The sequence below is a fragment of the Saimiri boliviensis genome, chromosome 9 (assembly GCF_048565385.1).
Source record: "Saimiri boliviensis isolate mSaiBol1 chromosome 9, mSaiBol1.pri, whole genome shotgun sequence".
Classification (NCBI taxonomy): Eukaryota; Metazoa; Chordata; class Mammalia; order Primates; family Cebidae; genus Saimiri; species Saimiri boliviensis.
The window spans coordinates 89335656-89351739 of record NC_133457.1 but is presented as its reverse complement, the minus strand read 5'-3'; the positions used below and the strand labels follow the sequence as shown (position 1 = coordinate 89351739).

General features: G+C 37.1%; 1 long non-coding RNA gene across 8 annotated transcripts in view; it reads left to right on the top strand.

Annotated features, from left to right (window-relative positions):
- LOC104652206 (uncharacterized) overlaps nt 1–16084 on the top strand; it is a 106256-nt gene that overhangs the window by 9595 nt on the left and 80577 nt on the right. For 7 of the 8 annotated variants that reach the window (XR_012519308.1, XR_012519311.1, XR_012519309.1 and 4 more), the window contains one exon: nt 4538–4642. The exons of the other annotated variant lie outside the window; for it this stretch is intronic. This is a non-coding gene — a long non-coding RNA (uncharacterized LOC104652206). The remainder of the gene's footprint in view (nt 1–4537; nt 4643–16084) is intronic. 8 annotated transcript variants of the gene reach the window in all.

Here is a 16084-nt window from a genome sequence, read left to right as displayed (position 1 = left end):
ACTGGCATGATCTTGTGACCAATTACTATTTCATATTTAAACTTTAGTACCTAGATTTTGTGTATTCTAACTCTATTATCACTTGGAATATTTTTATAATAAGACAGATGTCATAGCAATTGTGGATAGGCAGAAATTATTTTTGCCATGTTCTCCAAATATTTGTAGTTGAATTCATTTTTGCTCATATGAATATGAAAAAATAAAAAGAGAAACACAAGCCCAAATTATTGTCAAAGCCTTCCTAACAAATCTGCAGGTCTCTCCCAATCTTTCCTAATTTATTAATGAAAAAAAGAGGCAGTTTCTGGTGGTGGATAAATTTGTTTGAAATATTCTTGAATATTCACTAGGAATGTTACTAATGAAGTTAATCAACTCCAGATATCTTGGGACTACACATTTTATATTTATAAGGCTGATAGGGTATTGCTTTATGTCTTAGTAGGAGGTAAAATTCTCTGAAAGTTTCTTAATATCATTATGATATTTTTCTTTGCTTTATTTGATCATTTTGCACAATAGGGCCTCTCGTGCTATCATTCTGGATTTCACATCTTTTCTTCACTGCCACCTGCTTTTCTGTTGAAAACATGTATTTCCTTTAATCTCTCTTGTGTTCGGAGTACTATTGTGTTTCATTCTGCCCTTTGCTTTTAAATAGTGTTATCTAAAAATGTATTCAGATTTTGATTTTCTCCAATTAAATTATTTTAAGGTTATAATTTTAAAGTAGAATAATTATAGGTGTTGTCATTTATAGGGTTTATTCTGTACTTGCTGGAGTGTATAGTTACCTCATTTCTTGATCTAGAGAGTTATTTTAGTACCATTTAATATGATGCTTTTATTTTATTAAAAATACACAGCTCTATTTCATATGAAAAATGTATGTGAGTAGCTGAGAAGTAGTATTAAAGCTCAGGATGAAAACCAGAAAAATTAGCCTCATATCTGAACTCCGCTGACTGTGACCTATATACAGTGGTGTGCTGGTAAATGTTTAACAACCTGTTCTCAAGCAGAAATAGTTCTTAATTTGAAGAATTTGCCAATTTCTATGTAGTGTTTCTGAGTCCACCGTGACTAATCTTAAGCTACAAACTGGAAGTAACCCACGTGTACACAGCAGTCTTTCTCCAGCCTGTGAGAACAAGGTCTGGTATGACATCCACAGACTTTTGGGTATAACACTTAGCTTTCCTGAGTCTTAGATTTTTCTGTGTAACATAGATGATGTTAGGATAAAATAGTCTATAATAAAGCCTTGAAATATGGTAGCTCCAATAAATTGCTTTTCTAAAATTCTCCATTAACTTAATTACCCTATTGCAAAGACATATTGTACAAATTAAATAAATATATTACTCTCATAGAATCTTTGTTGTTGAATTTTTATCTCAATGCTAAACAATATGTCTCTGTAATTTTCAGTTTCTAGTGTTTTATTCTGAAATCAACTATGCCTAAAATTAGTAAAAGTTGGAATTTCTTTAATTATGAAGCCAACCCCATTACTAAAGCAGTTTTGTGCTTCAGTAGCACTTAAATGTTTAGCATTAATTATTTAAAATTGCAGCTGAGTTTACAACCTTCCCTCTTAATCAGAGAGAGAGAAGAAGATGTGAGAATCAAAGTTAGATCTAGTTTTTTGTTTATTTCCCCCATGACAACTCTGGATCCCAAAGATTTGGGAAAATAATGTAACATTTCTTAACTCTACTACTGAGGAAATTTATTTCATTGATTCATAGTACTTGCCACCATCTCTAATGAGTATTGTTATATTTGACTTTATATGAGCTTTTAAATATTTTACAGAAAGAATACATTCTCTCATTATCTTAACTCTTTCAGATCAGCTTTCTCAGGTTGAGTCATTTGGTTTCCTTAGTCTTTCCTGTCCAGCGGTTCTGGTGACACGAGCATCCTCTGGCTCCAATGCACCTTTCTTCTTGACTTGACTGCAGGCTTTGATTCAATTATCTGACCCTTCTTTCCCAAAGGAAATGCTAGGGGGATAAAAGGAAGGTGACAGGAGAGTAGGTAAAACTGGTCAACAATGAATCAATCAAACAAGTACTTATCCAACACTTCCTAAGTAGCAGAGACTGTGGTGTAAGCCCATAAAATCCTCAGAGAGATAGAGGAAAGGAAATAAGTCAAGAGTAATAAAATGTGGAAGAAGGAAATATTTAAGAAGTGGCTCATAGGTGCAAGATTCAAAAATAAACATTAAAAATAAAGAAAGGCACAACATATATAAAATAGCTCAAAGAAAAAGGCTTACATATTTATTTCCAGTTTACTCAAATATATGCAACATAAACAATACCCAAAGGTAGGTGTCTTGTCTGTTTAATACTGTCTTTTTAAATTTTACAAGATATTGTTTCATCTTCAAAAGCTGATTAGAAATCCTGGTGCTTCAATTTATTCTCTGGGCGCTTCTCATCCACTCAAAGCTTCATTTAGAGAAATTTAATGAAATAAATGTAATGACAACAGGTGTATTTCCCCACCCTAATTTTCTCCCATACTGACGTGTTAGAAGATGACTTCATGGATATTTATTTGATGTTAAAGTTATGGGATTTGAATTTTGAAATTTTATGTTTTTTCTTTTCACTAAATGTGAAAATTAGAGGAGGCAGATGACACAACAGTTAGGAATCAAGTGTCCCAACGTAGGTAGGAATCTTTTTACATTTTAACAAATTGCTCAGTCCTGCAAAGCTACAAATAGTGTTGTTTGAATTTCAAGTTTCTTGGAGATTGCTTGACCTCTTAAACTCCACCAAAGGAAATTGTTTCTATTTAGAGTTCTCAAAATTCAGAGTCTTTGTTTCATTATAAAAAATTCAGCCTTAATTTTTTTTCCAGGCTGGAGTGCAGTGGTGCCATCTCAGCTCACTGCAACCTCTGCTTCCCCATTCAAGTGATTCTCCTGCCCCAGCCTCTCGAGTAGCTGGCATTACAGGTGCCTGCCACTGCACCCAGATAATTTTTTAGTAGAGACAGGGTTTCACCATCTTGGCCAGGCTGATCTTGAACTCCTGGCCTTATGATCCACCCACCTCAGTCTCCCAAAGTGCTGGGATTACAGGCATGAGCCACCACGCCTGGCTCCGACTTAATTTTAGGCCAAGATGTTGGCTTTTATAAATTGGAGGATTGATTAGTAGCATGGTTGTGTAGCCAGTAAAATCTGGGAGTATCTAGTTGGTTTCCTAATGGTGTTATCTATCTATTGATCTACCAATCATCTACTCCTAATGGATTATTTTATTCAAATAAAATCAAACCTAGTTAATTAAATGTATTTATTGTAATTTACATAGTGTTAATGCTTCATAAAATCTGAAACTAATTATGAGTATAACTTGAATGTTTTCTTACCTATCTCACATACTCTAGAGGTTCTACTTCCTTGATCCGATTTATGCTAACGAGCAGAATAGAAAGATATCCAGTGCCTAGCTTTGGGGATTTACAGTGTATAAAGACAGTGTGACACTTGAGTCAGACAGTAAGGCATCCAAAAAGTAATTCTTCAACTTACTAGTATATGGCTTGATAACATTACTAAAGCACTGTGTCTGTTTACTCATCAATAAAATGGGATTAGTAACGTCTTTGCATGACTGATTTGAAAATAAAGATGAGCAATAAATAAGAACAATTGCATCTCTTTCCTCATTCATTCCTGTACATTTTATACATAATTTTTTCTCGAATTTTTTTTTTATATCAAGAAGGACAAATAGGAAAGCAGTTCCACTGGAGTATAGTTGACATAAGGCCATGTGAGTGTTGTTAGTTCTGTCTTTAGGCTCTTCCAGCTGAGGTTCTAAGACCTGTCAGAGCAAAGCTCAAATAAACACAGCTGCTTCTGTGTCCCTCCTGAGGTGGTGTGGCTGCCTGTGTCAGCCTCCCTTTATAATGAACAGAACACTTTTCAGGTACATGGCAAGGGTTTTAAGATAAAAGTAGAAAATCACCAGAGTTCTCATATATTCCACAGAACATTTATAGGCTGGAAAGTTCAAGCTCATGGGCAAATGGCTCCAAGCACAAGACCGAGAAGATGCTTCCATTCCAAACAGAGGCAATGTAATTATGTGGCAGCATCCTTAATAAATGCGGTTGTGGTTCTCACCTCATTAAACTTCACGTCTATGTTCTATCAGTAGACTGGAAAGAATTTGATGATTTGCAAGCCTATATAGAACCTGAGTGCCAAAAACCCAGCAATGACCCTCATGAGGACACAGAATTTTTACTTATTATGTGTACGCTCTGGTAGTTATTTTAAGGCACTTTATATCCATTTATAGCACTCCTGCAGTGCATAGACCATTATCCTTGACAGGGACATTGAGGACCATATCTCACCAGGTAACTAAGAGATTTGAACTGCCTCTTTTCATTGAACTATGCCATATTAATGCAACAGGCGAATGCTTAAGGATCTTTACAATTAAATCGGTGTGGTTATGAACAGAATATAAACAAATCACATTGACTTTTGTCTTAGGTCAGAGTCCATAGGAACAGAGCTTGAGATTGGAATTAAGTGCACATGATTTATTGAGGGAGCGCTCTCTGGTGATTGCTATACAGCTGTAAGAAAAGAAGGCAGGTAAGACATTAAGCAAAAATGGGTGGGTCTGGGTTCTCCTACTGATCCCCCAGGGATCCCTGAAGCTTGAACAGCACTACAGAGATGGTATCAATATGAAGCAAGAGGATCAAATTTTGTGTACTTTGAATGAATTCTTAGCTGTGGGTTAGCCCCAGGATGGGGGCAGAGACTGGCCTCCTATTCAAGGTGGCTTCTGTTTGGTCGAGGACATTTCTGTCAAAAAAGCTCCTATGAATTGGCATCGTGGGCTGTGTGTACCAACAGGGACCTCTGCACATCATATGTGCTGTACGTCTGTATCCAAATCAGAAAATTAGCTACTGTTTAACACATTATTTACAACATAAAGCTACTAACCAAACTGTGGTTTCAAGCTGAGTCTCCATGTCACAAGTATAAATCTTAGGATTCATCTAATGTCCACCCTGGTGAAAAACAGGACAGTTAATGATCAGTAGCAGAGCACCTACTATGTCACTCTCCAGAGTTTAAGTGATTTAAATCTCACAATCAGCTTCCAGTGTCCATAATTCAACCACTTTTTATGCGTGAGAACCATTTGAAAAACAACATTTGTTGCAAATGTTGGACTAATGCAAACCTCATTTTGGTGGCAACACCTGACCTGTACATACTTAAGTCCATGTATAAACTTTATTTTCTTGAAATCATGGGAATATTTAAATGTTTTAATAAATAATTACTAATGGGGTTGATTAGTGTGTACTGCCCAAGATCCCACTAGCAGTGTTATGTGATGTACACAAAGTATACTTTTTGACATTATATATCTAGAATTAGTGTATACAATTATTATATAATTATTATAAAGGTTATATACTATAGCTGTGGCCCTAAGAGTTACATGGAAAAAATTGTATCCTTGACCCATATCACCATATGAGTAGGAGAATGGAGCCTCAGAAGCGTTAGAGGTTTTGTCTAAGTTTAAATAGCTAGTGAAAGAGCCTAGATTTTTTTTTTTTTTTTTTTTTTTGAGACGGAGTTTCGCTCTTGTTACCCAGGCTGGAGTGCAATGGCGCAATCTCGGCTCACCACAACCTCCCCCTCCCGGGTTCAGGCAATTCTCCTGCCTCAGCCTCCTGAGTAGCTGGGATTACAGGCACGTGCCACCATGCCCAGCTAATTTTTTGTATTTTTAGTAGAGACGGGGTTTCGCCATGTTGACCAGGATGGTCTCGATCTCTCGATCTCGTGATCCACCCGCCTCGGCCTCCCAAAGTGCTGGGATTACAAGCTTGAGCCACCGCGCCCGGCCTAGATTTCTAATATATCTGTGTGAATACATCATCCCCAATCCTGTATCTTTCTATGTCAGAATCCAGAGATGCTAAACCAAGGCCTAATTCAGAAGAATATACTGCCTTTGTTTCCTAGAAAAGAAGATGTGAAAGCACTGAATCTTGAAGTCAGTCAGAATCTCTTAGAATTTATTGAGTAGTATGACTAACTTAATACAGGAATTTGTTTTATAACATCCAACCAGAAAACTAAGCATTTTGTACACATCCAGACCTACTCCTATGTAAGGCAGATCATTTTATAATTTAGGGGACTCCAACATTTAGAAACTCCTATGTTGATTCAGAATCTATCTCCTTGTAAACTCTACTGATGGACCCTTGTCCTGGTACTCAGAAAATTGTGGACCGTAAGTGTTTTTTTCTCCCATAGTTTACCTGAAAATATGTGTATAAGTTGCAGGTTTCACATCATTATGATTTTTCTTCTTTACACTCAGTATCTCTGTAACTTTTAACATTCTAATAAACCTTTTCTGGGATATTCCTTTCACAAAGGGCTTTTCCTGGGCCTAAGGTATTCAGGGATTTTAGCATGAAATGCAGAGAGGGAAGAAGAAAGGGAGTGGGCAGAGGACTGGGGAAAAGACATTGTTAGAGCCTTGTCTCTATCGAAAACCAGTCCTTTCTCTCCTTGGAGTCTAAGAGCAAATTCAGCCACAGCTTGGGTGGGGTGAATATCAGATTTGGTCCTACTGGTAGGTTACAGAGTGGGGGAAATCTATGTGATGGTGGTTTTATGGTTTCCTGGAGTTCATCTATTTACAGTAGTAGAATTGCATGCTTATGTCCCAATGTTGGGATCAAATCCAGCCTTCCAAAAGAAGTTAAGTAGAACCTCAGATCCTCATCAGTATATTTTAGCACAATTTTTGTAGTGACTCCAGGTAGGATTTTGGGATTTTAAACTATATACAAGAATGTAAGCTCCTTGCATGCAGAAATTTTTTTCACTTACTGCAGTGTTACTAAAACCTTCAGAGGTGCCCAGTATATAGTAAGCACTATGTAAGTTTTCAACATATATATGAATGAATAATTGAAAGGTTGGATAATTTAAATTGTTTCAGGCATCATTTTAAAGTTTACCCTTGTGGAATCTGTCTCATGTTTTTCAATACTTCCAGCCCCCATAATTCCACGATCGTATAATTCCCCATTGTTCCATACATCTTCCAATCTCCCCTAATAACGATGCTGTTGTGGGTGACAAACTGTAATTCCCAGGAATGTAATTTTTTTTCTGAATAGAGAGATCTGGATACACTAATGCAAACAGCTTTTCTAATTTTATAGAGGACAGTGTTGTTGTTAATACTCAGTCATCAAAACCTACCCAGACATATTTTAAGACAAAGCAATCAATGCGGAAAAAAAAAAAAACAACAGTAAGTATTACTTGTCAGTGACATGGTAATTTAAGATTTGTCTAAATTTAATAACCCAGAAAGCCTCCGAAGACAGACTGATAGAAAAAAAAACTTACAAGCTTGATTTATTATATCGCTGAAAAAATAAATTTTCTAAAACAAATCTTGTTCACTAGAAATATACCCAAAGACATATGGAAGAGAAGATACAGATTAATTTTTTCAGCTTCTCTACTTCTTATTTTTAAGATAATATTTTATCTTTAATGTTCTTTGAATTTTATCTTTGAGCTATTTATAAAGGTTTGATAAGTATTTCCAATAAGTCATTTTATAAAATAGATGCTTAAGATCAGTTTTATGAAGGTATTTCTAATAATGAAGAAAAATTATTAGTAAGATGATTCACCAGAATATAATTGAAACCCTTTATGTAAGAGGTGAAAGCTACTTTTCATTAATTCCTATATTTTAATATATTAAAATTATGTAAGAGGTGAACACTACTTTTCATTAATTCCTATATTTTAATATATTAAAAAGCTTGTGTGTGCCTTCTAGCTCAAAAAGCAGTTCCTTTATAACCTGCTGAGTAGATTATACATTATTTCATCTCTTAAAATATCTCTTCTGTCTTGCTATGATATATATGCATATTATATGATTACATACTAACATATTGTGTTAATATTTGCTGTTTGTGCACCAAAAAGTCATTATCTGCTCCCAAAACTCTGTGTACCTAAATGAGAGAGTATATTAGAATGATTGTAAACTGGGAAAATGGAGAGAGAGGCTTTATAATTCCAGATTAAATTTTAAATAACTCTGCTAATCAGATCTCTGCTACATATCTGTTGTAATACTGGAGAGAATATTCACGTGTTCTTTAATTGTGACTTTTTTTTTATATGGAAACTTGGGCTGTAATGTAAAAGAAATCTGAGCTTAAATTAACATTTTTAGCTTACAGATGACAATCTACATCTCCTTTTCCTTCACTTTTTCAGAGTTAGCTGATAGTAATAATAATTTAAAACAAACATTTTATATATATATATATATATATATATATTTTTTTTTTTTTTTTGAGATGGAGTTTCGCTCTTGTTACCCAGGCTGGAGTGCAATGGCGCAATCTCGGCTCACCGCATCTCCGCCTCCTGGGTTCAGGCAATTCTCCTGCCTCAGCCTCCCGAGTAGCTGGGATTACAGGCACGTGCCACCATGCCCAGCTAATTTTTTGTATTTTTAGTAGAGACGGGGTTTCACCATGTTGACCAGGATGATCTCGATCTCTCGACCTCGTGATCCACCCACCTCGGCCTCCCAAAGTGCTGGGATTACAGGCTGGAGCCACCGCGCCCAGCCACAAACGTTATATTTTATGAAAAAAGTTCATGTAGAAAAATTGGGAAATGCAAAAAAGAAAAAAAAATTGCCTTAATCACCAATTACCTAAACCAGGCATATCTACTGTTAACATGTGGATCCCTTATCTTTTTACTGTCTTTTAAAACTTTGTCAAATCTGTTTAAAAAAGCAAATGCATGTATAAATATAAAACCATACAAAACATTATAAAATGAAATGTTAAAATACCATTTCCTCCTGTCTTCAGCTCACCTGCATACTCTCTGTTCTTAGTTTTCTGTAGGATTGCCTTTACACATTGAAATCATATATACTTCTTGATTTATCTTCTTTAGACTGTATATTTTAATATATAGTTGAGGGATTTGTTCATTTTTGTCATATCCACTTACCCTTTTCTTTGCAGCTTTTAATTTTTGCCTCCACTTTTAGTTCTAGTGGGATTGAGACATTGCATTAAATTATCAAAGTCTTCCTGCCTAGAATTCATAAATCATTATATATTTTAAATTTTATTTCAACATTTTATTTTCTAATTACTGACGATGATAGTTGAGTTTTCAAGGAAGCTAGATTTTTATTTCTGTTAGTTTGCCCATAGTTAATAGGGGGTCTTCAAAAATCACATACATTCTGTGGCTCTTAGGTTGTTTACTTTTGAAGTGTTAGATGTGAATTAAAGGTCCCTTGTGGCTCTAAAATTTTACTGTTTGTGAGATGTTATGAAGAGAACAGCTCTTAGTCAGCTTGTTCAGTTGAAAGACAGTCATGTAGACTGAAGGGTTGCCTGCAACACCCAAAGTTTCTAACTCATTTTTTTCTTTTGACTTTAACTTCAATTGGCTACACACACACACACACACACACACACACACACCCCCATCCCAATGTGAAGGCACATACTCTTACACTCTTAGGAAGCATATTAGAAATAATGATAATTCAGTGGTGTACTAGAGACAGTTTGCACTGGCTTATGAAGAGCCAACTGTTGAATCAATTTCATTTTCAACTCTTCGTTGGGGGTCATCACATTGATAGGTTGAAATTGGCCATAGTAGAAGTATTTATACCATAAAAATTAGCAAACCGTTCAAATTAGTTTTTCTTCTTTTTAAATCCATATATCAAGTATACAGAAAATAATTAACATAGCAGGCCTGTGACTGCTATCCTTAGAATGGTCTGCTTAAGAATGGCCTTGATTACTTGTCTGGATTGTTGGATTTGGGGAGGGTTCTCACCATTCCCTAACTTTTAAGTCCTCATTGTGCCTACACTGTGCAAATTGTAGATTATAGGAAACATCTACTTTCCTTAAAGGGTGTTGATATTTGCTGGGCAGAGGAAACTTGATATATGCTAGGCAGAGGGTGACTACTGATCAGTTCCCAATAAAAACCTTAGGAAGTTAATTAGTCTCTAATGAGCTTTGTGGGTATGCCATATTTCATATATGTTGTCAGAATTCCCTGTTGGAAGAATTAGGTGTGTCTTGCATGACTGTACTGGGAGAGGATTTTGGAAGTTTTCTTCTGGCTTCCTCCAGACTTTCTCCCATGTACCTTTCCCTTTGTTGATTTTTCTTTGTATAATTTTGCTGTAACAAATCATAGCACTGAACACAACTTATTCTGAGTCCTGTAAGTCCTCCAAGCAAAGTACCAAACCTGGAGGTGGTCTTGGAGAACCCAAACACAGCAAATTTATAAGTATGTCCCTGATCATATTGTGAAATTCTATTCAATCCTTATAAAATGTTGTGTCCTGGAAACAGGCTCATGCTATATTGTTAAGAAGAAACAAACAAATACCTAATTCACAGAAGTAAGGTGTGTGTGTATGTAGGCATGCATGTATATGTGTGTGTTTGAAGGTATAGGAAATTAATTGTACATTTACACATCAAATTATTAATATGGCTTCTTTTGGATGCTGATATTGGACAGACCAAACACAATACTTTCTCCATATACTTTGGATAGTGAAAACAAAAAAGATTAAGTGATGGAATTTATAAATAACTTGTATTTTATTTTCTAGTAACATTGAAATAAAAATACAGAGTAGAAAATTTTATGCTTCTAAATGGCACTGTATTAGTCTGTTCTCATACTGTTGATAAAGACATATCCGAGAAAGGGTAATTTATAAACAAAAAGAGGTTTAATAGACTCATATTTCCACGTGGCTGGGGAGGCTTCACAATCATTGTGGAAGGTAAAAGTCATGTCTTATACGGGGGCAGACAAGAGAAAAAATGAAACTGAGTGTAAGGGGAACCCCTTATAAAACCATCAGATCTCATGAGTCTTATTCACTATGACAAGAACAGTATGGGGAAACCACCCACATGATTCAATTACCTCCCACTGGGTCCCTCCCACAACATATAGGAATTATGGGAGCTACAATTCAATGTGAGATTTGGGTGGGGACACAGCCAAACCATATCATTCTGCCCCTGGCCACTCCCAAATCTCATGTCCTCTCATTTCAAAACCAATCATGCCTTCCCAACAGTCCCCTAAAGTCTAAAGTCATTTCAGCATTAACTCAAAAGTCTGCAGTCCAAAGTCTCATCTGAGACAAGGCAAGTCTCTTGTCTTATATATACTTCCTATATACAAAGAAAGTACAGAAATTGGTACAGCTGTTCCAAATGGGAGAAATTCATCAAAACAAAGGGGCTACAGGCCTCATGTAAGTCCAAAATCCAGTGGGGCAGTCAAATCTCAAAGCTCCAGAATGATTTCCTTTGACTTCATGTCTCACGTCCAGGTCACAACGATGCATGAAGTGTGTTCCCACAGTCTTGGGCAGCTCCACTTCAGTGTCCCTGCAGAGTATAGCCTCCCTCCCAGCTGCTTTCACAGGCCAGCATTGAGCCTCTGTGACTTTTCCAGGTGCCTGGTGCAAGCTGTCGGTGGATCTACCATTTGGGGGTCTAGAGAAAAGTGGCCCTCTTCTCACAGCTCCACTAGCAGTGCCCTAGTGGGGACTCTGTGGAGGCTTCAACCCCACATTTCCCTTCCACACTGCCCTAGTGGAAGTTCTCCATGAGGGTCCCTCCTCTGCAGCAAACTTCTGCCCGAACATCCAGGTATTTCCATACATCCTCTGAAATATAGGTGGCAGTTCCTAAACGTCAGTTCTTGTCTTCTCTGCACCCACAGGCTCAGCATCACATGGAAGCTGCCAAGGCTTGGAGTTTGCAGCCTCTGAAGGCACAGCCTGAGCTAACTTGGCCCCTTTAGGCCATGGCTAGAGTGGCTGGGACACAGGACACTAAGTCCCTAGGCTGCACACAGCAGGAGAGCCCTGGGCCTGGCCCACAAAACTATTTTTTGCTCCAAGGCCTTGAGGCCTGTGATGGGAGGGGCTTCCTCAAAGGTCCCTGACATGCCCTAGAGACATCTTCCCTATTGCCTTGGTTGATTAACATTTGGATCCTCGTTACTTACTCACGCGAATTTCTTCAGAGGCTTAAATTTCCTCACAAAATGGGTTTCTGTTGTTTCATCAGGCTGCATGTTTTTCAAACTTTTATGCTCTGTTTCTTTTTTAAAACTGTATGCTTTTAACAGTATCCAGGTCACCTCTTGAATGCTTTCCTGCTTAGAAATTTCTTCTGCCAGACACCCTAAGTCAACTCCTTCAAGTTCCAAGTTTCACAAATCTTTCGCAGGGGCAAAATGCTGTGAGTCTTTTTTCTAAAATATAGCAAGAATCACTTTTACTCCAGTTTCCAACAAGTTCCTCATCTCCATCTGAGACCACCTTGGCCTAGATATCATTGTCCACACTTTTATCAGCATTTTGATCAAAGCCATTCAACAAGTCTCTAGGAAGTTCCAAATGTTCCCACATTTTTCTGTCTTCTTCTGAGCCCTCCAAACTGTTCCAACCTCTGCCTGCTACACAGTTCCAAAGTTGCTTCCACATTTTTGAGTATCTTTACAGCAGCACCCCACTCTACCACTACCAATTCATTGTATTAGTCTGTTCTCACAGTGCTAATAAAGACACAACTGAGACTGCATAATTTATAAACAAAAAGAGGTTTGATGGACTCACGGTTCCACATGGCTGGGGAGGCTTCACAGTCATAGTGGAAAGTGAAAGGCATGTTTTATGTGATGGCAGACAGGAGAGAAAATGAGAACCAAGTGAAAGGTGAAACCCCTTATAAAACCTTCAGATCTTGTGAGACTTACTCAGTATCATGAGAACAGTATGAGGGAACTGACCCCATGATTCAATTACCTACCACCAAGTTCCTCCCACAACATGTAGGAATTATGGGAGCTGTAATTCAAAATGAGATTTGGGTGAGGACACAGCCAAACCATAGCAGGCCCCATCAGTAATGTCTTTTTTAGACTTCTGAATCATGGGAAACTGCAAATTTGAGTTAGGTATAATACAGTATGACATATTAAGGAGACTTCATCGCCAATTAATAATTAACTACTAATGCTTATGAACTTCCTTGGTATATGGCCTTTGCTTGGTTCTACAATGTGTCATGTTTCCTGTTCTAAATGTCAAGGGAGTCTCCATGCTCTGTGCTTAATTTTCATGCATAGGCAGACAAATTTGTCTTCTCAAAGGGTTCAAAATTGTCAAGTCCACTTCACTCAGCTTCTGGTTGTTCAGCGATATTTTCTGGTAGAGATTTGTAAATAGAGATACAGACTCACAAGTTTGGTATCATAAAAGGTATTTGAATAATTGGTATGGTCATATAAAAATTAAATACTAGAAATACGATATACACAGAATTGAAGCTTTTAGATCAAATCTAACAACATGGGGAAATAATGACCTAAAGTTTTTCTAGATTTTCCTAAATTTACTAATAAATAATTCAAGAGGTATTATTTTCTCCATTTACTTCAAATACCAATTGGTAAAATTGCTCCCACATTCTACCTCTTGGCCCCCACCCGCAACCTCTCAAGGAGCTATTACATTATAAGTAAATACTAGGTGGTTAAAATTGCATTCATGTATATTTGCATAGTAGGCAGTTAAATCAGGTCCATTACTGTGTTCTATGAAACGACATAATTACAGACCCTTCAAAGTGCATATCATTAACTTGGTGCATGACTACCTCCAAGCAAACATGCTGCAGATGAGTTGAGTCAATATTCACCTGGTATTTTTTAGCTCTCAGTCTTGGGAAGAAGTAAAATACAGAGGCTTCTGGGTATATGGTAAGGAAGAGCTGAGCATTTAAATTTTCCACATAATCATCTAAGAATTCAAATATCCACTTATTGAATACCCTGTTTTATATCATTATATGTATGCAAAATATCCAATGATGTCTTGAATGTCATTTTGCCTATATTTGATTAATATATATGCATGTGTGTATATTTATATATATACACATATATAAATACATGTATACATATATAAATATATTTTTATTTGTATAAATATATATACACACACATACATAACAAATATATGCACAATGGCATTCAGGACATCATTGGATTTTATATATCTGTATTATCTATAGTAGCCAGCATTGGGATAAGCCAATTGATAAATCAGAATATAAGTTTATTTAATTAAAATAGAAATATACATTTCCAGTGCATCCACACCTAAACCCACAATATCCACCTTGCTACTAGATATGTTCCCCTAAATTTCTAGAGAACTGGATTAGTCTGTATAGGATTCCTTGGACATTCTGGAATAAGAGCAAAAGGATGTGAATAGAGTTAGAGACTTGAGTGCAGACCTAGACAAAGCTTGGAAAGCATCTTTACCCCACAACAGTATACACCTTTCTAATTTGCAGACTCTTCTTATACCCACAATTGATGCATACTTGCTTTAGAAGCCTGGTAAGTTAGATTGTTTCTCCCATGGTACCACCTTCTCCAGTTAAATATGGCTCTTTTTCCAAGAGATAGAGATAGATCTGTCCTCCTTCCGACTTACCAATGCCACGTCCAGACCAGGACTATTATCACAGACCACCCATCTTGATCATTGCTGCACCCTTCGTATTCCTATTGTACCTTTCCCTCTTTCATTAAAGAATGAGTACATTGTCTTCTTCACCCCAAGTCTTACCATCAGTGTTGGCAACATCATTCTCCACATGTGTAGATCATACAACTACCTGGCCTCCATCTATGACCTCATTTTCAGAAACTCACCTCCACCCCACCTGAGCCACATTCTCTCATCTCTGAGCCCACCATCAACAGACCCTGCTCCATTAATGAACTATTGAATTGAAATGTCCCACTGTAATTATCATTTTCTCCCATTCTATCTTCAACCTCCTGCCTCACTGATTCATTGATGTCCATAATACCCATATAACAAAACCATAGGCTAGATCAGCTCGGACATTGTTTTTTCTTCCTTTTTTTTTTTTTTTTTTTTGGAGACAGCGTCTTGCTCTGTCATCCATTGTTGGAGTGTAATGGTGCAATCTTGGCTCACTTGTAGTCTCAAACTCCTGGGCTCAAACAATCTTTCCACCTTAGCATCCCAAGTAGCTGGGACTACAGGTGTATGCCACCATGACCAGCTAATTACAAAAAAATATATATGTTGGAGAGACAGGGTCTCACTATTTTGCCCAGGCTGGTCTCAGACTCCTGGGCTTAAGCAATCCTCCCACCTCAACCTCCCAAAATGCAGGGATTACAGGCATGCGTCGCTACGTTTGGCCACGTGTTTTCTTTACGTTCACAGTCCTGGACACAAAGGAATGACTGACTGGCAGCACAGTCTGATGGCAGCTGATTGTTTCTGAGAATTGTACCACACATTCTCAAATGCACAAAGACGTGGTGCGTGAAACTAGATTATTGCCCTTGAAACTCATTTGAGCCTTCAGCCCTTGTTTGACTCCTATGCTGCGCTCTCTTTCCTTCTCTGGGAGCCATTTCAAATTTTCTTAAATTCTTCTAACTTGACATTCATTATTTTTACGGACATTTTTACTTCTTCAAAGACAAAACAAGTCCCATCAGGTGGGAACCACCTCCAGTTCCAGTTGTCATTCTACAGCCACACTTGGTAGACCATTTCCTTTCGGCCTTGTTTCTCTGCTTTCCCTTGCTTCTGACTCCTGTCCAACAATATTTCATCAAGTTTAAATCACTCCTCAATTAGTAATTAAAAAGGAAACAAGGCAGTTTTTACTCCAAGCGTTGATAACCCCATTAAAATCTTCCTATTTCCCTCTTCACTGAAGCCAGATTTTTCATTCTCCTATTCCTTTATGTTGAGGTGAAATTCAAATAGCATAAAATCAACAATTTTAAAGTGAACATGTCAGTGGCTGTTAGTACATGGACAATGTTGGCCAACCATCATCTCTGTCAGTC